This window comes from Chelonoidis abingdonii, chromosome 15 (genome assembly GCF_003597395.2).
Source record: "Chelonoidis abingdonii isolate Lonesome George chromosome 15, CheloAbing_2.0, whole genome shotgun sequence".
NCBI lineage: Eukaryota > Metazoa > Chordata > Testudines > Testudinidae > Chelonoidis > Chelonoidis abingdonii.
The window spans coordinates 47,765,780-47,788,285 of NC_133783.1; the positions used below are offsets into that span (position 1 = coordinate 47,765,780).

At 44.8% G+C, this 22,506-nt stretch overlaps 1 protein-coding gene across 1 annotated transcript in view; it reads left to right on the top strand.

Moving 5' to 3' along the window:
• The first annotated feature begins 2,669 nt into the window (after positions 1 to 2,669).
• Positions 2,670 to 22,506, top strand: part of FGFR2 (fibroblast growth factor receptor 2) — a 142,020-nt gene continuing 122,183 nt past the window's right edge. The window contains exon 1 of the mRNA XM_075072502.1: positions 2,670 to 2,693. The gene's annotated coding sequence lies outside the window, so the exon portion shown is untranslated. The remainder of the gene's footprint in view (positions 2,694 to 22,506) is intronic.

A 22,506-nucleotide genomic window follows, 5' to 3' on the forward strand; every position in this document is an offset into this window, starting at 1 on the left:
TCCTTTTCAAATCCGTTCACCAGCCCTCCTCCCCCTCATATCTGAATCAAGTCCCTCTAGCCACGCTGTCCATGAAAAGTGAGATGGCTGAAAATAATTACGTGGCTCATCAAGATGTGTATGTGACTTACTGAGTAACTAGGTGACCCTAGCACTGTAACCCTTCTCATAGACTCATAGACTTAAAGGTCAGAAGGGACCATTATGATCATCTAGTCTGACTTCCTGCACAATGCAGGCCACAGAATCTTACCCATCCACACCTGTAACAAACCCCCAACCTATGTCTGAGTTATTGAAGTCCTCAAATTTTGGTTTGATGACCTCAAGCTACAGAGAATCCTCCAGCAAGTGACCCGTGCCCCATGCTGCAGAGGAAGGCGAAAAACCTCCTGGGCTTCTGCCAATCTGCTCTGGAGGAAAATTCCTTCCCGACCCCAAATATGGCGATCAGTTAAACCCTGAGCACGTGGGCAAGACTCACCAGCCAGAGCCCAGGAAAGATCCCACCCCATCTAACATCCCATCTCTTTCGCCTCACCCGCCCTTTTTTCTGTCTGTTTAGCGTGACACTCCCTAATCTGCCAAGCTGAATTTCAGTTGTATGCTCTTTAGGAAATTGACTATGACTTTGTTTTTGTGAGGTGCCCTAATGGTCTTTTGAGTACTTGAAAATAATAGTGAATAGATATTTACTTTTCTTGATGCTTTCTGGAATGTGGGACTCTGTAGCCCTTTAGTCTCCATCTCTGGTAACTGACATAAAGTGCCACAAAATTCCTTCTTTTGTGGCTGACAAAGGAGTGTGCACTGATTAAAAAACGGAAGTGGGATTTTTCAAGAGCATGCTCTTGTGGAAATTGATGATAAAACTTCTGTGGGTGCAGTTTGGCAAATGCTGAGTGCTTTTGAAAAATCTGAAACTGGGGTTACTGGCAAAATTCAGAGCCAGGGCTGGAGTTTAGATTTTGAATGCCTGTAGAACTTTGGGGTGTGTTTTCAGTAGTCCATCTCTTCTCTACTTTATAGCAGACATAAGAACATCAGTTTTGGAAAGAAAAGCCAAGGATGTACAATAGCAATTAGATTACTATTGGATGCTTTGACACCTTCTTACATTCAGAGAAACTTAGATTGTGTGTGTAACAGTCAGCTAAACTTTTTGCATCTGAGTCTGTTTTCTTTAATATCCAAGATTATACTATTGTAAAGAAAATGAGAGAAAAAACTGACCATTGCTTCAGAAACCTCATTTATCTTGTTCATTCTACCACTTCCTTTTCAGTGTGTTCATATACAAAGAGGCACTGATGAGCTGTTTGTGTCAATCCCTTATTGAAGATGGCAAGCATTTCAATGATGCTTAGTATCACCAGATGTCATGATGCTACAGAATTCTAACACTTCCATGGTAAACAAGCCGTGACAATGACAAGTCTGAGACGGGGTGCATGTGTACCAGGGCTAGTGGTTGTACCTGAAATAACAAAGCGATAATTGAACTCATTGGGATGACATACTGCAACACAGTGGCGAAAGGATGGAAAAGGAGAGATTAGCAGGACTTGGCTTGTGTAGGATGACATATGATAATGTTATTGGTTCTGTCACTTGATGCTGGATAGACAATACAGAAAGAAAGCTATTTTAATGGTCTACGTTAGCATATGATATTGGTAAGGTCATTTTCTCATATTTTCTGTTCCATTCTTTCTTGCTCTTCATGTGTTCATTCCTCTTCCTTTTTCATTGCTCTTTTGCTGTTGAGCAGATGGTACAGTCCCTGTTCGCAGGCAGCAACATGACTGCAGGATTCTTTACACAGCAGAATCAGATGAGAGCAATAAATACAGTAATTCATCATGTGTGTGATCAGACTCATGGGTGGGCTTTGAACAGAAAGGGAACTAGGACCTTGGGATTTTCTGGGATGTAATGGCAACTTGAAAAGCTGCTTCTAAAGCTGAGTGAATAATTTGCAACAAATAATTTAGGTGATGAATTGAGCCTGTATTCCCACTATCACAAATTATGCCAGCTATATTTAGGTGCTGAAATATGCATTTAGGAGCCCAACAGTAGTCAGATTTGAAGGTGTTGGTCTATGTAAGGAGTGCATATTCCTTACATATGCACTCACTGGCGTAGGAATGTCTATGTAGATAGTAGTAGATAATGGATTTTAAATGTACTCCATTGGCATAATGGAAAAGGGTGAGGGAAGCAACAAAAATCATCAAATGTGGATGAAAGAATGAAAGGTCTGATAGTTCAGAGTACACATAGTTAATCTATCTCTGAGGGCTAGAAGTTCTATGCCGTTTTAAAAAGCTCACGATTTATTGACACACTTCCATCAGTCTGGAACAGCTTGACTTTTTCCTGTCTTCTCATCAGTCTGGTAAAATGACTAATTTGAATCCTGGAGAATGTGCTTTACACATTCTCCCTTCTTGGTTACACTTGGTCTTGATTTCTGTCTATCTTAGGTTTTTATGCTTTCCAGTCTCAATTCTACCTGATTTATAGCTGGACGGTTTGTAACAGGGTGGTCTGTCCCCTTTAAGGACATGGGAGAAAGCTCATAAAGTTTACTATTTATGATCTCTTCCAGATTAATCATTGGCCAATTGTTTTTCATCCAGATTCTGCGTGTGTTGGACATTTGCAAACCACATGATGGCTGCATCCAGGTGAGATGAAAAAAGACAGAGCTGGGTGTCAACATGTTGATGGCACCATCATTCTTATTACCTCCCAATCTCCCCTAGTGGCTTCCCAGGGACCCCAAAGGGCTAACAGGATAGTTCAGGGCTGGGAGGAGCAGTTTCCAAAATGTATTCTATGGGATTGCACTGGAAGGAAGGTACGGAACCTTTCCAAGGGTCAGCACTGGCATACTCCTCAGTAATGTTAATAGTACTGTATGATTAGTGGAACTGCAGCAAGAACTGGTGTCAATCTATCACTCTGAGGGAAATGTTGAAGCCTGCAGTTAATGCTCTTCCCATGCTATAACTTGGTGAAGTCTGGCTGGAAAATGAAGCCGACAAATGCTTTTATAGCTGATCTGGCATCGGTAGACGCCTGCTGTCTTGTTTTATCACTAAGAGCCAGATTCTGACACCCTTATGCCAAAAGATTAACACTTTGTTCCATATGCAGTGCCATTGAAATCAATGGGACTATGCATGGGTAAACTGCTATGTAGTGCAAGTAAGGGTACTAGAATGTGTTTCTAAGGGTATATTGACTGAAAAGTAAGATTGCTGGAGAGAGGGGAAGGGGAGACAGGAAGAGCAGACAGCTGATCTTTGAATGCTCCATGTATTTGTCTAATGAGAGTAATAAAGTGGGATGAGCCCGTCAGTTCAGGATTGATGACTGCAGCGATTTCCAGTATTCTGTTTTCTTTTGTGTGTCAATGTAAGTTGATGGCGCATTAAAAAGTAATTTCAAAGTGGATGAGTTGGGTATGCAGTCTCATCAGCTGTCTAATATATCAGGCAAAGACATCACAGGTTTAACTGAAGTCAATTTGTGGTTCTTGCAGTAAACTATTTTGTTTCTTCTAAACCTGTTAATATGTTTGTTTTTAGATTTAGATGAAGGTTTATTTATTTTATTTTATTTTTATTTTATTTTTCTGGTGATGCCTGAAATGTGTTAGGTGTGTTTCAGACCAAAATGAAGGCATGTTCCCTGCCCTGAGGATCTTACAATAAAGAGGCAAAGGTTAGGATGAAGGAGTACAACATATAATAGAGTGTCCATGCAGTGCTTGGCTGTATCTTCAACTAGACGGGGTTAGTCGGCTAAATTTCCTTTGCAGTCCAGCAAAAGTGGATCTTTGAGAAGGGACTTAAATACAGCAATGGTAGGGGCCTAGTTGATGAACTCAAGCCTCAGGGAGCAACATAAAGGAATTAATGAAGTGAGAAGTTGACAGATGGATGGATGAAGCAGGTGAAGGAATGGACGGGTGGAGGGATGTGGTTGTAGAGTATGAATCTATTAATATGTGAAAGGGCTTGAATGTAAATGTTGATATGAAAAACAAGTAATTTCAAATCTATTTACCATTAGGATGTCAAAATCTTAAGGGGTTGTGTTCAACATTCCATCCACAAAAGACCAGTTATTCTTACCTGACTGTAATCTATAGTCAGAGGGAGCTTTAGACATAGTCCTGATAGGTGAGCACATGGAGTATCACATTTCTGGAAGGAGCTCTGCTGAAAGGAGAAGCCAAATACTCAGAACATGTTTGTGCTCTGAGCAGCCTGATCCAGTTCTCACTGAAGTGAATAGAAACTCTCCCCTGTACTTTAATGGGAGTTGGATCAGGTCCTAGTTTTGTATTCCCAGAAGCAGTGGCAGGATGGTGGCAGTTGGAAGACTGATTTCTTGTTCTTACAGGGTGGAGGAGAAAACTATGGGAAGAGAGAGAGAAGGGAAAGTTGAAGGGGTGAGTTGGAGAGGATGGAGATGGTGGCCATGACCTGGCAAATGGGGAAGGGTCCAAGATGGGTGGATCTGCTTGGTTGGCTTAATGGGGCATAATGGTAGCCAAGAAAAGTCACCATATAATGCTGGTCTTTCTGATCACATTTTTACAATGTTACTTCAGCTGTGATGTTTAGTTCTGCTGCTAGTAGTCTTGAATTTTCTGGATGTTATTTCTGCTAAAATCTGAATGGTTCCTCTAGCTGCTGTAATTGACGTGTGCATATACTTGAAGGAATAGTATTGTCTTCCAGTGGAGCTATTAAAAAGAGTAACAAAGTGAGACCAGTTTTGATGTGAGTATGAATTGGATATAGCAACAAAGAGATGGGCTGACAGGTGAAAATCCTTTTCCTTGATCTCACTGAGCTTGTCTCTAGTGCTTTTGGGTTTAAGATACCAAAATAGTTAATTTTGATGACATTTCTGTGGTCAAACTGAGAGTACTGGCACCTAGCAGTTGCTTGTCTGATGTGTAAGCAAGCATCTTTTTGCGGTGCATGTGTGGAACGGTGCAGTCCTGTTAATTAACTGTTGGAGTTTATTTTGGAAACTGTTAATGGCTTTGTCTGCACACTTATTCCCTACACTCAGAAATACTGCAAACTGTTATTGTGAGCTTTTGTACTGAGTCACTATGACATGAAGCTGTTTCAGAAGGAGGTAGCATTTGGTACTCTGCCAAATTCCTCTGGATACCCAGCAGCTTCTACCAAGGCCTCCAGACCATCTGCTCAGAGATGGGATGATGTTACTTGATGGCTGGAATCAGTAAGATGAGTATTTGGCATGCAGAAATATTTGAATTTGCCTATAACTACAGTGAGTACTATTTACAACAAAGTAGGTGAGCTGCTTCAGTCAGTTGTGACATTTCTATAATAGAATCCTAAAAGTTAGAGATGGACATGACTTGTTAATTCATCCAGTCATTTCTCTGAAAATGCAGGACTTGTCCCTACAGTTCATTTTCTAGACTTTTGCCCAGTCTCATTTTAAAAGCCACGAGAAATAGGGCTTCCATCATTGCACTTGGAAGATTGTTTCACAGGCTAACAGTTTTCACAGGAACTCCCCCCCCTCTTTACAGCATAATTTTTTCTTAATTTTTTTCTCATTACTCTTATCTAGTCCTCAATGGCATTTTTAAGGAAGTCTCCCACTGTCGAACTACCTCTGGTGTAGCTCTGCTGGAAATGCCAATGAAGATGGTTTCACTGCCATGTTTTGTGGACTGGCTGAGAAGAAGTGGAAAGATTTAGAGATGGTGTGGGGGTAGTGGAAGAGAAGTCAGAGATGGCTCCCAGGTTAATGGCCTAAGTGACCGGAAAGATGGTGGTATTGTCACCAGTGACAGGACTGGCCAGTTTAGGAGGGATAGTCAGGAATTCAGTTTTGTCCATTTCAGGTTGACATTAACAGGGGATGCTGGAGAAACATCTGAGATGTGGTAGGGGGTGGTGGGAGACAGTTCAGGGTGGAGATGTGGGATTTGGTAGAAAGGTGAGTCATCTGCAATACAGATAGTAACTGATGCTGTATGACCAAGTGAGATAACCCAGAGAGAGTAAAGGGAAAAGAGGGAAGGGATGAGGATTGGATCCTTCTTGGGAAAGGAAGGAGGAGGATTCCCTGAAAGAGATGCTGAAGGAACAATCAGACGTAATAGGGAGAATAAAGGACAGAATCACTGATGTGGGTTGTCAGTGCAAGTGCCCCCTTCTGCAGTGTTGGGAAGGCAGGTCGCAATCCTGCCCTTAGAGATTTATGCCTGTTCTACAGTTGTGTACTCTAAAATGGGCCATATGTACTGCACAGTAAAAATAAAATACCAGAAAGAATAATGAAGATTTCTTCAAAGCATGAGGTTCTGAAATGCAACATAGTTCATTTGAGTACCATCTTGTTGAGGTTAGCTCAGAGACTGACTAGTCATTAAAACACGAGTTTCTCAGTTGGATGATGTAGCATATGAGTTGAAGATACTAATTTACTAGAAAGAGTTAGGTGTGTGGTTCTAAATGAGTGTGGCTGCTCGTTTGTCATGGAAACTATGAATTCCATGCTTCTTTGTGTCAACTCTCAACTTTTACTGTAGACTCTATTTTTTAACTATAGTTTCATGATTTATGTCATTTTCACTGACAATTCTATGCCTTTTCTTAAAAATAATCATAATAAAATCACAGCCCTGTTTTCATTATGTGTAACCTTTAGGAACTGTACATGTAGTTGCTGGAGATTACTGTTCCTGAGTCTCCAGTCATGGAGCCGTCATAATCATGCCATTCCTAGAAATATGCTAAGTCAGTTTATAGTGGAACACAGACATTTTGTTCTGGGACAGTTTGCCGCCTTCTCTTAGTACGTATGGAACTGGAAAAACATAAGATGCCAAAAGGAGATGGGGCGCAGGGTTCATAAAAAGGGGAAACCACCACGAAGAAGGAGCAGCAATGGAAGACCTCACAATGTTTTTGCACTTTTTAGACTCTTAAACAAAGCTGCTAAAAATTATATGTTAAATATTAATTTTCCTATGCAAAACGAACTATGTAAACTGCCTTTTGTTCTTTACTTTGGCACTGAGCTTCAAATAGAGCATACCATGCTGCCTTCTTAAACTAACCCAAAACAATTAGCTCTAATTGACTTTTAGGCTTTCGTAGCATTGGATTCTGTGCAAGTTCCCTGCTTCCAGTAATAAGAAAAGCTTAGTTATATGAAATGTAATTTATGAGAGGAAAACCAAAATATGAAGACACACTTACTGAAGGTCCTACGTGGTTTTCACTTGGTAAAATATGTAACCTTAAACCAGCCATTAAACGAGAGGGGAAAATAGTATTTGTGGCTTTCATGATATGTCTTTTTGGATCTTGCATATTATAATGTATAAAAGTAACTCATAGTTCAATGAGGAGCCATTTTAGAATGAATGAAGTTTCTTATTAGCTGTCTAGCCTAGTTTGTTTGATTTGAACTGCAATTAGGGGGATGAGGGCATACTTGCCATTTCTATTGAGGTAGAATGTCTAAAGCAATGCCAGTTTGGGATCCATTATAGGAAGCTAGTAAAATCCTCTCAGTATGCTTATGAACAAGAATAGCAACTTTTCATAAACTTACAAAGCATGTAACCACGTTGGGCACATATGCTCCATTTCTTTTTAATAATTCTTGTTGTAAAAATGCAATTTTAGGTTTTCATAGGTATGAGAAAATGCAATTTCCACATTCACGTTACACAGCAGTGTCCATTTGTATTCTCTCTCCTAAGGATTATCTGTCCACATGTATAAAAAAGAGAGAGAGAATCCTATCTTCAGTTAACTCAGAGCCATATTGGTAGCAGCATGATACTGAGAGGTTTTTTATTTCTGTGCCTGAATACATAATAAAGGAGAATGGAAGAGGAGGCCCACAGTGAGTGATTTTGCCCTGTGCGATCTTGGCCATGTCACTTAGACTCTGATCCAGCCCAGTATTTGTACACATGCATACGTCTATCCCTATTCAAAAAAAGAACAGGAGTACTTGTGGCACCTTAGAGACTAACAAATTTATTTGAGCATAAGCTTTTGTGGTATGCAAGCTTCTTCAGATGCATAGAATGGAACATAGTAAAGAGATTATATATACATACAGAATGTGAAAAGGTGGAAGTAGCCATATCAACTCTAAGAGGCTAATTCATTAAGATGAGCAATTATCTGCAGGAGAAAAAAAGCTTTTACAGTGATAATCAAGATGGTGTATTTTGTATTGAGTATAGTTTTTTTGTACCAAGGTACAAGGCTCTCCTTTTTTCTGCAGAATAAAGCATTTTTCCTTATCCCTGTCAAGCTGTTATTGGCTCTCAGCTAGGCAGACCCGATATTTCGGTAACAATGGCCCATTTCAGACAGTTGACAAGAGATGTGAGGCGCAATGACTTCAGTTGGATTTAAGCATGTACTTAATGATAATGTTAATCTTAATCTTAAATAAGTGCTCTGTTGAACTGAGGCCTTAACTTCTCTGTGCTTTCATTTCCTCATGTCTAAAACATGGATAATGATCCCTGCTCACCTTTCTGGAGTGCTTTGATGTCTAAAGATAAAAACTGTCTCCAGGTATAAAGTATTATTAATTATATGCAGCAAACAAACTGTATTTCTCCTCCTGGATTTCCCAGTGTCTCCTGTCTTCTATGAATGAGATTTTGCCATCCTTGCCTATGACGAGTAGCACCTTTTTAGTAGTCCCAATGAAGTCAGTGGGACTAGGCATGGAGTAATGTACAACTCAAAGGGTTTCAGACTATGTCCTTGTGACAGGGTGCTGGCTAAGGAAATCAGAGCCAGGCGACTGTCATGCCAGCTCCAATCAAGAAAGGGGATTGGAGCTGGCTGAGTAAGCCCAGGCCTGACTGGTGAACGTGGAACTGGCAGGAAAGAAGCCAGGGGAAGAAGGAAAGGGAGGAGCATGGGGGGTGGGTATAGTAGGCACAGGAAAGCATTGCCTTCCCAAAGAGCCTGACATGTGCCCCCATGCTCCACCACTAAGCCCCATCCTGCCTGCTATTCCCTGCGGTGCACCCCTGCGGCCATGCCACCCAGTCTCCCGATGCTGGGGCCACACCGCCTGCCCAGCGCTGGGGCTGGGGCTGCTCCAACTGTGTCACCTGCCTGGGGCTGGAGGCGCTCTGGCTGAGCCACCTGTCCAACACTGGGGCTGGCATCTCGGTCAGGGAATGCCTTCAGGGGAAACTGGGGAATGCTGGCCGGGGTTTGGGCCTGGCGGCATGGCCCGGGGAGGCGAGGGGTGAGGGTTGGGGCACTAACCTGGAGCAGGGGCCAGTGGTCCCAGTGGGGGCTGGGCTTTGGTGGGTGTGGAAGGGGCGGGGCTGGGGGGGCTAGCTTCCCCAAGCCAGGGGCTGACCCACTGACCATGGGGAGGAGCCAGAGAATTAGAGGGAGTTGTGAGCTCTTCTCTGCTGGCTGCAGGAGCTAGCAGTCCTTGAGGCTGTAATACTGAAGCTGTTTGTAGCTAGAAGGTGGTGGGAAAGTGTATTGTGAATAAAGAGCATGGGTGACTGCACCAGTGCAGAGGGCTCTGTCTGGTTTGTGGGCGCAGCAGGGGCAGAAGCGAGGGGGCCACGCAATGCTCTCTGGCAGTCCCAAATGTCCCTTTCTTTTATATTGTAAGCTCTTTGGGGCAGGGACTATTTATTTCCAAGTTTTATGATATGGACACCTATCCACTAGGAACTGGGATTTCACACAGAAGCAATCAAATGGCGGCTAAGCATCTATGTAGCATAAAGTAACACCTCATGGAAATGTGAAGCAATTTTTCCTGCTAATTTAACACTAAATTAAAGTAGGAGGCACCTCTTCATACAACAGGGCAACACAGTGAAAGAAATAAAGTGGCCCAGATTTTCTAGTTAGTTGCTGGCCTCTATGTACCTTTGTGACCCAGCAGAGGATTATTGTGGCATAGGGGAACTCCCTCTTGATGCACCTGTGCTGTAACTGGGTCTCCTAGCATATGGGGCAGAGAGAGGGTGTAGTGGAGCTCTCATGCTCCATGGCAATTCTCAATCGCCAGGGGTCCATTAAGGATTCTCAGCTGCTGGCGGAAGTTAAAGCTGTCAGGTAGTAGCTCTAAAAGATTGTGCAGGAGAGAACCAAGCCCAATATCTGAAATGATGACTATGTGACTAGGATATTATTCTGTAAGTTAGTGATTCGATGGCTGTATCTATTGCTCATTCATCAGTATTAGTCACTCTAATACTCTATAGAATAACTCTTTCTATATTGCTGCCCATCCTCATTTCTAGATTGATATGAGCTACAAGGTGCTTAGGGCATATAGCTGAGCAAAGTAGATATTAGGCTGAATCTTAAGGCATGGCTGAATTGCAGAGAGATGTGTCCAAAGATGGCCTGAAGCTCGCTCACCTATGCAAACTTCTGGTCCTGCTACAGCTCTATCCCCATGCTGTGTTTAAAGTAGCCCTCAGCCTTCTCTAACTTACACTGGCTGCAAATAGCCACAAGGGACTGAAAATTCAGCCAAGGATTAGTGTGGCAGGGGTTGTCTTGTCCACCCTCTTTTCCCTTGTGGTGCTGACAGCAGGAGTGGTATTAGCTCCTTCAGGGGCTCCATGCTAGAAGATCGCACTTGCACCTGGGTATTCAAGTAATGGGCACCCCATGTTAGGACAGATTTGGACAATTGGAGAGAGGAGAGCAACAAACATGATAAAAGGTTTTAAAAACCTGACTTATGAGAAAAGGTTTAAAAAAAGGCCTTGGCATGTTTAGTCTTGAGGAAAGAAGCCTGACGGGGACCGGATAAGAGTCTCCAGATATATTAAGGGTTGTTATAAAGAGAAATGTGTTCAACTGATCCCCATGTCCAATGAAGGTAGGACAAAAAATTAATGGGCTTAACGTGCAGCAAAGGAGCTTTAGGTAGATAGCAGGAAAAACTTTTAACTAAGCACTGGAATGGACTTCCTAGGGAGGCTGTGGAATCCCCATCATTGAGATTTTTAAGAACAGATTGGACAAACACCTGTCAGGAATGATTTACTTGGTCCTGCCTCAGCCTAGACTAAATGACCTCTTGGGGTCCCTGCCAGCCCTACATTTCTATGATTGCGATCAGGGCTGGCTCCAGCTTTTTTGCCGCCCCAAGCGGCGGGGGGAAAAAACCAAAACCAAACAAACCCGATTGAGCTCCCGCTGAAGTGCCACCGAAGAAGGAGAGTGTATGTGCCACCTGTGTATATGTTGAAGAATGAGGAGTTGAAACATACTTTCCTATAGGACAATGGACGAAGCTGGTAAGCTGAGAACATTTATAAAGTGGCCATAGTGTTGTATTAAAGTCTGAATTTTGAATATGAAATTTAAGCGAACTGGTCTGACTTCAGAACACAAATAGCAAGATTTATCTGAGTTTTTGTAGCACACCCAGTAAATTAGGGTTCTTAAGCACTGTTAATTATATTCCTCTTGTTTAGCAACTATCAGTTTGTTTCCTAGCTGACTGGAGAATCCCAAAAGTATTCCTACTTTCTATAGCCTGTGGCAAATTGCCAGTACTGTTCTCTGGGTCTCGCGCTCTCTCTTCTCTGGGGTAGGTTCAGGGCGCTATTGCTTGCCTCTGAACCAGTTCTTAATCATTCCCCTAGTGTCCTTGGAGGAGGGGAGTGGAGAGGGAGGGACCTGGGCCCGCCCTCTACTCCAGGTCCCAACCCAGGGGCCCTGGGGTTGTGGTCTCAGACACGACTGAATTTGATTGAGAAGCATACGCCGAGACTAGTACCTCAGGGCACTGAATAGAGGAACTATGAGAGGCATAAGTTGAGTTCGTGGATAGCACATCAAGTGTCCCAGTGGTGTGCGCGACTCACTTCGGGGCGTGACTCCTAGCTGGGTATGATGGCTGCAATTCATCCATCCCAGGAACAATCATCAGAAGCTCTCTGATCTCAGCAAGAGTGCATGCTAGAGATGCAGCTATAGACACCGCGCATGAACCTCAAACTCCCAGGCCTCGACAGGACCCGAGGTGGAGGAAGACACATTACTACCACCCATAGGGTGCCAGAGGGGAATTTTTTTTTAGATACCACTTGTTGTGCAAATGCCGGACTGTTCTTACTGGGTCCGCATCTCTCTCTCCTGGAGTAGTGTTCAGGGCGCTAATTGCCTTGCCTCTGAACCAAGTTCTAAAAATCAGTCCCTAAGCTATAGTCCTTGAGGAGTGGGAGTAGGAGAGAGGGAAGAGGACCTGATGGGCCTCTGCCCTTTACTCCAACGGTCCCACCCAGGGGCCCTGCGCGTCTGTCGGTGAACCAACTTGAACTACGATGGTTCTCCCCTGGGCTTAAATACCCTCCTCAAGAATCCCTCTGTCAGCACCAGATGTGAAGGGCTTCCTGAGCCGTGATCTCTATAACAAAGGGCCAGTGGTGACCGCCTTACCATAAGGAGTTCTGAGTTGGTCTTTCCCAAATCCACCGCAGCACTCCTCCAAACCTTCTATTTCTCTCTGACAAACTCTTCTTCTTCTGCCATCTGCAACCTCTGCTGCCAATCCAACCTTTCTCCTTCAACCTACCACAGGCTCCTTGTCTGACTGAAGCAGGGGTTTATATCCCATCACTGGAGTCAGTGCTCTAATGAAGTCAGGTCTCTAATTGAAGTCAGGTGCCTAACTGGAGTTCAGTGCTCTAAGTGAAGTCAGGTGCTCTAATTTGGCCACAGCTGTTCAGTTAATCTATAATCAAACCTTCCTCCCTTTTGGCAACGGGAATAAGGCCCCCTGCTAACACTCTCTGCTCCCTCTGGCCATGCTGTAATCACATATTCCCCGCCCCCTGCTCAACCCCAAGGGTTGGCTACTCGGGACGAGAGGCAAGTGTTGGCGTGAGAGGCATCAGCGTTGCCCATGTTGGCTTCCAGCCCTACGCTGGACCCGAAAATGGAAAGGTTGCAAAGAGTGTGAGGACCACCGCGGTCGTCACTCTGGCGTTTTCTTTCCCTTGTTCTATGCATCCACCTGGAGCGGGGACTCCTTTGGTGATCAGTCACAAGGGTAAACCGCCGCCCCAGGAGATAGTAGCGGGAGAGTCTCCATAGCCCATTTTATCGCCATGACGATTCCTTTCAACAACGCGTATTTTTGTTCCCTGGGTGAGGAGCTTTCCGCTGAGGTACAGATGACTGGGTGCTCCTCCTCCCTACATCTGGGAAAGGACGCACCGACGATCCCACCTCCGAGGCGTCCGTCTGCAGGATGAATTCCTTTCTCGAAGTCTGGGGCCATGAGTACCGGATGGCAGCATAGGGCTTGTCCGCAAATCTGCAAAAATGCTGCTTCCGCCGCATCTGTCCACTTCACTATCTCGGGCCCCGAGCTTTTATCAGATCCGTCATGTGCCCCGCTCTGTTGTGGCAAAATGAGGGATGAATCTCTCGATAGTCATGCAACTATACCCAAAAATGCTCTGACCTGCTTCTTTGCGGATTGGTCGAGGCCAATCTTGTAATTGCCTCCACCTTGTTCCATTGGGCTTCACCACCCTCTCCCTACGACATGCCCGAGGTATTTGGCTCAGCTAGTCCTATCACGCATTTCAGAGGATTAGCGGTGAGACCAGCGCTTTCGCAAAGCGTCCAGCACTGCTTCCACTTGTGTCCAGGTGTTCCTCCCCAATCAGGGCTAGTAAACTATGTCGTCTAGATAGGCGGCGGCAATAGTTGGCATGGGGTCGTCAAACATAAACTTATCCATCAGTCTTTGGAATGTGGCAGGGCCCCATGGAGTTCCGAAAGGGAGGACAGTGTACTGGAACAGGCCATCGGGTGTAGAAAAAGCAGTCTTTTCCTGGCATCCTTGGCCAGGGGTATTTGCCAATATCCTTTGGTCAGATCTAGGGTGGTTAGGTATTTGGCCTTGCCTAACTGAATCAACTGATCAACCAGCTCGTCAATGCGTGGTATCGGGTAGGCATCGAAGTGGGATACCTCATTTAATTCCGGAAGTCGTTACAAAACCTCAGGGTGCCATCAGGCTTGGGGACTAGTACGATCGGACTGGACCACTGCTGTGGGATTCTTCAATGACCCCGAGTCCAGCATCTTCGCACTTCCATCTAATTCTTCCCTTTTAGCTTCCGGTATTCGATATGGTCTTATCGTCACCCTTACTCCGGGGCTGTGACAAATGATGTTGGACTAGTGCCGTTCGCCCTGGTTGGTACAAAATACGTCCTGGTTCGGTGGATCATTTCAATGACTTCCATCCGTTGTTCTGGGGTTAAGTCAGGAGATATCTTTACCTGCTCCTGCGGGCCGTCTGCCTGAGTAGAGCTCCTCGAGTGACCAGACACGTCTCTCTGTCATGCCAGGGCTTCAGTAAGTTGATGTGGTATTTTGCTCTGGCTTCCGGCGGTCTGGTTTGTCTAAACCTTATAATTCACTTCTCCAATGGCTTCCACTATCTCATATGGTCCGTGCCAACTGGCTAGGAGTTTGCTTTCTGTGGTCGGCACTAACACCATCACCCGTTCCCCCGGCTGAATCTTTCGCATTTTCGCCCGACGGTTGTAGTATGTCCGCTGTGCCTCTTGTGCTTTTCTAAATGCTCCCGTACTATCGGGTTACTCGAGTTATCCCGCTCTTGCATCTGATGTCACATGCTCAATAATATTCTCTTTCCTGGTTGGTTGTTCCTCCCAATCCTCCTTGGCGATATCCAATATCCGCGTGGGTGGGCGTTTCCATATAAGAGTTCAAAGGAGAAAAACCCCCGGTTGGGACGCCTGGGGAACTTCCCGTATAGCGAACATTAGATACGGCAAAAGAGTTGTCCCAGTCCTTTCCATCCTGTGCTACCACCTTCCGGATCATACTTTTGAGGGTTCGATTGAATCTTTCGACTAGTCCGTCTGTTTGTGGATGGTAGACTACCGGAGGTCCGAATGGCTTGTAACGGAGCAGGGCACATAAGTCTTTCATTAGTTTGACGTAAACGGGGTTACCCTGGTCTGTCAGGATCTCCTTAGGATGCCCACTCTGGCGAAAACCTGTAGTAGTTCTTTAGCTATTGCCTTAGACGTGGGGTTTCTTAAAGGATGGCCATCTGGACGATCCTTTAGGGCCTCTGGATATCGTGTGGCATAGTCAAGGATGACTAGTACGTTTCGGTGGCCCCGTGCCGATTTTTCTAGTGGGCCCACTATGTCCATAGCTATCCTCTCGAACGGGGACATCAATAATAGGTAAAGGTACTAGTGGGGCCCGCAAGTGAGGTCGGGGCTATGCAGCTGGCATTCAGGGCAGGAGGCACAATAACGCTGGACTTCTGCTCGTATTCCTGGCCAATAAAACCTTCTTAGTATTCTATCCAGCGTCTTGTCTACCCTAGATGTCCCCAAATAAATGACTGTGAGCTAACTCTAGTACGGCCTTATGTGTTCCGTGGGACTAGGAGTTGCTCTACTTCTTCCCCTCGTATTTGCTCTATTCTGTACAACAGATCACGTTTGAGCACGTAATATGGCCTTGGGCCTTTGACTTTTCCTTCTACAGGCACTCCATTTACTTCCTACTACTCCTCCCTCACTTTGCATATAATGGATCTTCGGCCTGGTCCTGCCCAAAGGTCTCACGTGCAGTGCTGAACTGACCTAATTCCAGGGGGCCTATTTCAACTCTTCCCTGGGTGCTCCCACTTGGGCCAGGAACCTCCTCTGAGTCCTCCGTGCCCGAACTTCTCCTTGTCTCCTGGGCGGGTTCGCCTACCCACAAGGGAAGTTCTTTTGATTAGCTGCCAGAATCCTGGTCCCTAACTTTTTTTAGCCGCCCTTCGTTCTCGCCTAGCCCTGCGGGGTTTTCCAGGGATGAGAACAATCTGGAGCAAATTCAGCAAACATTGGGGCGAGGCTATCTTTAGTTGCCTCTGTCTCAACCTGGGGGGTTGCTACCTCTCTCTGCCTCTATCGGGGTCAGTAAGTTCTCAAACCCAGGGAAGTCTCCCAATCAAAACAGGATAAGGGAGCTTGGGACTACTCCTGCAGAAACTCTGGTGTATTCCCTGGATTTCAATCCGTACTGGAATTGTAGGGTAAAAATTCACGGTGCCATGTACGCATGTTACCCTGTGCTTTTGCCGAGTTAGTTGGTCTGTTCCCACCAACTTTCCCGAGACAACGTGACAGCACTCCCGAATCTATTAATGCTATGGTTTTTATACCATTCATTTTTTACTGGTCTGGTAAATCCATGTGAGGTCAATGTAACCCCTACCAGGTTGATCAGGCCACATTGCTCCCATAACTCCCCAGATTACACTGCATAGGCACCTCCTTGTTGGGACATTGGGGCTGCTATATGCCCCAATTCCCCCACATTCATAACACCGTCCCTCATTCCGGTTATCACCCCCCTGCCTGGGCTAGTTGGCCGGCCCCCCACCACTCTTCCCAAAACCCCAGGTCCTTTCTGGCCTCGAGCCATTCCTCACTGTCGTTCCTCCCGTTATAGTTTTTCTAGAGTTCTCGACAGTCCGGGGCCTTGGGTTTGGGGTTGTCTTCCTGGGTTGCCATGTCTCCCCGCTTGGAGTCTGGAACAGTTCGCGGGCTGCCAGTTGTCTTTCCGACGGGAGACAACTCATCATAGGTAGAGGGGTCATTCTGACCCACCCAAGTCCTGAGTCCTGGTGGTAACCCCCGCATATACCGGTCCAATATTAGTACCTCCATCATCTCCTCAGAGCTATGGGCTTCAGGGCGCAGCCATTTCCGGTCAGGTGGATCAAGTCAAACAACTGCGTTCGGGGTGTCTTGTCCTCCATATATCGCCATTCATGAACCTCTGGGCTCGTAGTGCCGTTGTTACTCCGAACCTGGCCAGGATCTCTGCCTTTAGCTGGAAAGTATTTGCTGCAGCTTCTGCAGACATATCGTAATAGACCTTCTGGGCTCCCCACATAGGAATGGGGCAAGGATACCAGACCATTGTTCTCGGGGCCAGGCCTCCCGCAGGGCTGTTCTCTCAAAAGCCAGGAGGTATGCTTCCACATATCACCTCCCTGGTCATTTTTGTAAGTAATGGCTAGCCCGTATGGTCCGGGTCCCTTCCCCGTGGTGATTCTGTTCCATAAGGGTCTTCATCTGGCTATTAGGTCTCTCACAGGGCTCGGTCCTGAGCAGCCTGACTCAGCAGCAGCTGATTAGTCTCTTGCTGCAATCTAGTCGCCTCTCTTGTTGGCGGTTGCCTGGACCCTGGTAGCCTCCTGCTGGCCGCGGTGGCATGTATAAGGGCCTTGACCACGTCGTCCATCTTAAGGGTGGGAGGGTTATGTCTGCCCCCCTGGACTATGTCCCCAGCGCGCAGATCCACCCCTGACACCACGTGTGGCAAATTGCCGGTACTGTTCTCTGGGTCTCGCGCTTTCTCTTCTCTGGGGTAGGTTCAGGGCGCTATTGCTTGCCTCTGAACCAGTTCTTAATCATTCCCCTAGTGTCCTTGGAGGAGGGGAGTGAGAGGAGGGACCTGGGCCCGCCCTCTACTCCAGTCCCAACCCAGGGGCCCTGGGGTTGTGGTGAAACCACTTGACAGCGGTTTCTTCCCCTGGGTTACTCCCTCTCATACCCGTCAGCTTGTGAAGGGCTTCTCGGCCTCTCTCTTCTATACAAGCCTGGTGCCCCTTACCTAGGGTTTCTGTTGGGCTTCCAATCCACCGCAGCACTCCTCCAAACCTTCTATTTCTCTGGACAAACTCTTCTCTTCTGCAATCTGCACTCTGCTCCAATCCAACCTTTCTCCTTCAACTACCCCCCCTGTCTGACTGAAGCAGGGGTTTATATCCCATGACTGGAGTCAGTGCTCTAAGTGAAGTCAGGTGCTCTAATTGGAGTCAGTCAGGTGCTCTAATTGGCCACAGCTGTTCTAGTTAATCTAAAGCAAACCTTCCTCCCTTGGCAGGGAATAAGGCCCCCTGCTAACACTCTTATGCTGCCCTCTGGCCATGCTGTATCACAAGCCACACAATTTTGATGGAAAAAGGACCGAATACTTCCATGCACAATCACTGTAAATTCCTGCTTGCATTCCTTCACCTAAGTCCACACCGTCAAGTCTGTCTGGTATTTTTAAGGTACCTGCTGTCACTCTTATCTCAATGCCAAGAGAGACTGGAAGTATTTGGGTCTTCATATAATACCTCATTCTTAATGCATGCTGCTAGCTGTACTTTTTCTTGGTCCTGAACTTCAGACGGGATGACCAATATTTTACTATTTATTTATTGGTTTGCTGTCTAGAGGGAAACCAGACCATCCGGAATATACAGCTGAGGTAATTTGGGGATTCAATCTTCCATAAACAGAATTATGTTTAGAGTTGCTACTTCAAGAGTATTCCCAGCTTTGCTTTGCCTTGCTTTTCTTTATTCTTTTTCCTGGGTTTTCTAAATGACTGAATCCTTCCCCTAAGGGCTTCAGAAATTTTAGCTTGTATGTCACTTTCAGTCTCCTTTTCAGTACTATCTACTCATTTTCAGTTTGCAAGTTTTAGTCTGTGTTCAATTTTCCTCAAGTGCAGGAAGCTTTCCAGAGCCCATCTGGTTCTCTTGAGATATTATTTATTATTTGTAATCCTGTAGTGCCTAGTAGTTGTGGTCATGGACCAGTACCCCATTTGGACCAGGAGCTGTACAAATACAGAACAAAAAAAGAAGGTCTCTGCCCCAAAGAGCTTACAATCTAACTATAAGGTATTGCAGTTCATCTGTAGCCATTCCTTAAGAATGGCTCGTCTGCTTGATTTTGAGTCAGAGTTTTCCAAACAACTGAAGATAAATGCTTGGAATGGAGGTGCCAAACTGACCTTCACTATAGCATTGATTCACTGCCAGAGCTCTCTTTAGTAAGTGTCCGATGAGGTTAAGAGTGAAGAAATGGTGTGAAATCGTGGTCCTATTGAAGTTACTTGCAAAACTCCTACTGACTTCAACAGAGCCAGGATTTCATTCAGTATTTTAACAGTACAGAAATGCTACATGGGGGATAGTTTTTAATATAGAGCAGCAGTGGTGGGTCCTTGCCCTTCAAATGTGTTCAGTTTTAAGTATTTTTTCCAGTATCTATAGGGCATTTGGGGAGATGGCATGGGATTTCTTTTTATGTCTGGAAAATGCCTTGCCTTTGTGGGCACTATGAGAAACAAAAAATCATCTCTCTTCAGTTGCTGTTTGGCAAAAGCCAACATAATGAAAACAGGATCAGACCCACAGTGAAGTCAGTGGCAAAACTCCCTTTGACTTCACGAGGGGGCTGGACTGTGTCCTGTATCATCCTGGGATACATTTGTCTTCTGTTTTAAAAATAAAATAAAAAAAAAATGAATGACAAGAATGATGAATAGCATGAGTTTTAAAAATGCTTTGTGGTTCAAATGGGGCCTGCTCGAAACCCCACTAAAGTCAATGGAAAGCACATGTTCAGCTTTTCCTTGGTTTGTCTAAAATTGTGTATATATTTAATTTTTTAGCAGTTTTTATACCAGTTCATTAATTAGTGGCCTTGGAATGCATTTTCAGTCAAAGGCAATACTGGTGCTATAATTTAGCACCATCTCTCATGTATTCTGCTCTTTGTTACTAATATACTGAGAGCACATAGCAACTAGAAAAACTTTTATTCATGTCCCACTAATGTGTCTGTATTTTCTTCCACAACACCCTCCCTGAACTAATTCATATGGCTACTACCCCTCTTGGCCTTCAGACACTGCTGCCATGTTGTCCACAATAAATAGCCAACAAATTATGAAAGCACTTCAGGGCCAGGACTGTCTTTCTGTGGCTTGTACAGAATCAAGCATAACAGAGCCCTGAGCCTGAAGAGGATATCTGGGTGTTACTGCTCTACAAAGAAAATAGTATTGGTGATATATAACTTTACCGGTTCTTTGATCCTTTCAGAAATTCAGATCTGTGCTTTTATGGCCTGTAGCAGAGCGAGAAGGAATTCTGTAACTGATAAAACATGTTGTGGATACGAAATGTAATGGAGGAAAAGGTGACTATTATAAAACATTTGCCCCAAACGAAAGAGAATGGAGGGTCTGAGCATTAGGTGTTGGAGCACAAAAACCCTTTATGTGAATGGTTCAAATCCAGCCCAAGGTCAGAAATGACTTTTCATTTGTTTCTACCTGATGGTCATTTGGTAGCTCATGTGAACTGACTTTGATGACCTCCTTCCAGTTCCCACTAGGCAAGGGTCTAATGAACAACAGTAGGCTGTTGAAAGGCTAAGGACTGACTGAATATGAAGGTGTCGGTCTGTGTTGAGGGAGGTTGGTATGGCAATGTGGAGAGGTTTGTTCTTTCTGCTGTCCAAGTTGTATCAGATCTCTGGATAACAAGGAAATAAAAACAACAGTTTCTAGGGCTTTCAAAAGAGCAGCTTTCACAAGCACTAAACTCTTGTGAAATTATAAGGAAATCCCTCCAAATCCCCCAGAAACATTATGAGTAGCACTGAAAAAGAAAAGGGATGATTAATATGCCCATCATAATGCAAAAGGCATAGAGAATACAGCTTCCTGAGAAACTGATTGCTTACAATTTTCAAAAGAACTTGCTAGAAGCCACAATGTGTTTTGGAAGGAACAGGGATCATATTTCAGCCTTGGATTTTAGACACACATTGTGACACCCTGTGGCAGACATGCCAGGAACTTCATTCCATAAATCACATTTCTTGAAAAGGAGGCCTCTGTGCTCAGTAGTAGTAGCAGCAGCAGCAGCAACATTTGTTTCTTCTTTTTCTTGGCTGCCTCACTTGGAAGTGATGTAAAGATTTAACCCTCGTCAGGAGAACCTGCAGAGACATAATGTAGTATGTGAGAGCTCCAACTTTTGCTTTGTTAAATGAATCTTAGTCCATATAAACACCCCCTGGAAAAAAAATAAATGCTGATAGTGCTGCAAAATGGGTGTGCTGTTTTCATTTAGTTTTTTGGCAGCATTTTTAACAAGAACATTTTTGTGACTCTCAGACCAGACCCATCATCTTGGATGGACGACAGTGGCAATAAAAACATCACACATTTTATTCCAAATGCAGGTTTTGTTAGAAACATCTTACCAGATAAGGAGAAATAATTCCTTTGCTCAGAAATGAGTGAGTTCTAAATCAGGATTCTGTCTTTACTTGCACCCTTCTTTAAGTTCTTGGGTTCCTGGGTTTGTTTTTCACTGTGCGCCCCTTTCCTCAAAGCGGTGCTTTTCCTTTTCTTTAACTGTGTTATAGAACTCTTTGGAACTAGACACATTCTTTACCTGGCCTTTTCATTCTGAAGTATCTGAAGTTTAGTATGTTGTTTCCTCACAAGCTGAAAATGTTCTCCATTCTTTGTGTTTGTATTTAAACCATGTGAGCTGTGGCAACCAATGGAATACTCCTGTGTTTAAAGTTACACGTGTGCTTAATTAAGTGCTGTGCTGGAACAGGGGATATATGGCCCGTTAACCTAATGTAGAGCACTGCCACATCACTGGTTCTTTTATGAAAGAGAATGATGATCTCACCACAGGGTGGCATCTAGGATGGCAGTTATAGTATAGTGTCTGCAGAGGAAAGTGCTTTCAGTCAGCCACTGAGAATTAAAAAAGCTCTTTGCTGTCAGACACATTTTGGATCAAAGTTCATTTTGAATCACATTCTTCAAGTATTTTAAAGAAATCAAGTACAACTGCTGAAGACGTTGCTTATTAAATAAAGTGGAATCCTTTAAATGCATCATTCAAATGTATAGTGAAGTGAGAGATCATGTAAAGTGCTGGATTGGCAGTCTGACAATAGAAAGCCTCTGTTTATTTGTGGAACAGGTACAGCACAGGCTGCTGCAGGTTAAAGTGCCCTGCACTTCTGCAGCAATGTGTTTCACCTGGGACTGGAGATCCATCATATAGGAGAGTGCAGCAGTTCAGTTTCCATACCTATTCATTCCCTGGCCGCCCTTGAGAAAGATCATCAAGGGTGTCAATTTGTACCAATTTTGCTGCCCCACGATGTTGCTATCTGTCCACTAGAAACTGCAATGAGACTGCAAACTTATTGAATGATGTAGGCATGACCTGGAATATAACATCGTTTTGACTATTGACCTGGACTGGATTCAAAGAGTATGTCTATGCAGTAACTGGGAGGTATCATTCCCTCTGTGGGAACAACATACAAGTGCTAGCTCCGCTTGAGAGAGCACCTAAAAGTAGCGATACACAGTGGTGTCCAGATTTTGGGCAGCTCTTCGGCCCATAGGGCAGTCTTGGGAGGCTGCTAAAGTATGCCACAGGCCTCTTCTTCCCCTGGGGAAGCCCAGGAACAGGAGGGTATAAAGATGTGCCCCTCTCCCCAGGTGCTGGGACTTCTGTGGTGCACCACTTAGAGGTACAACACATCATATCACCTAGTATCTC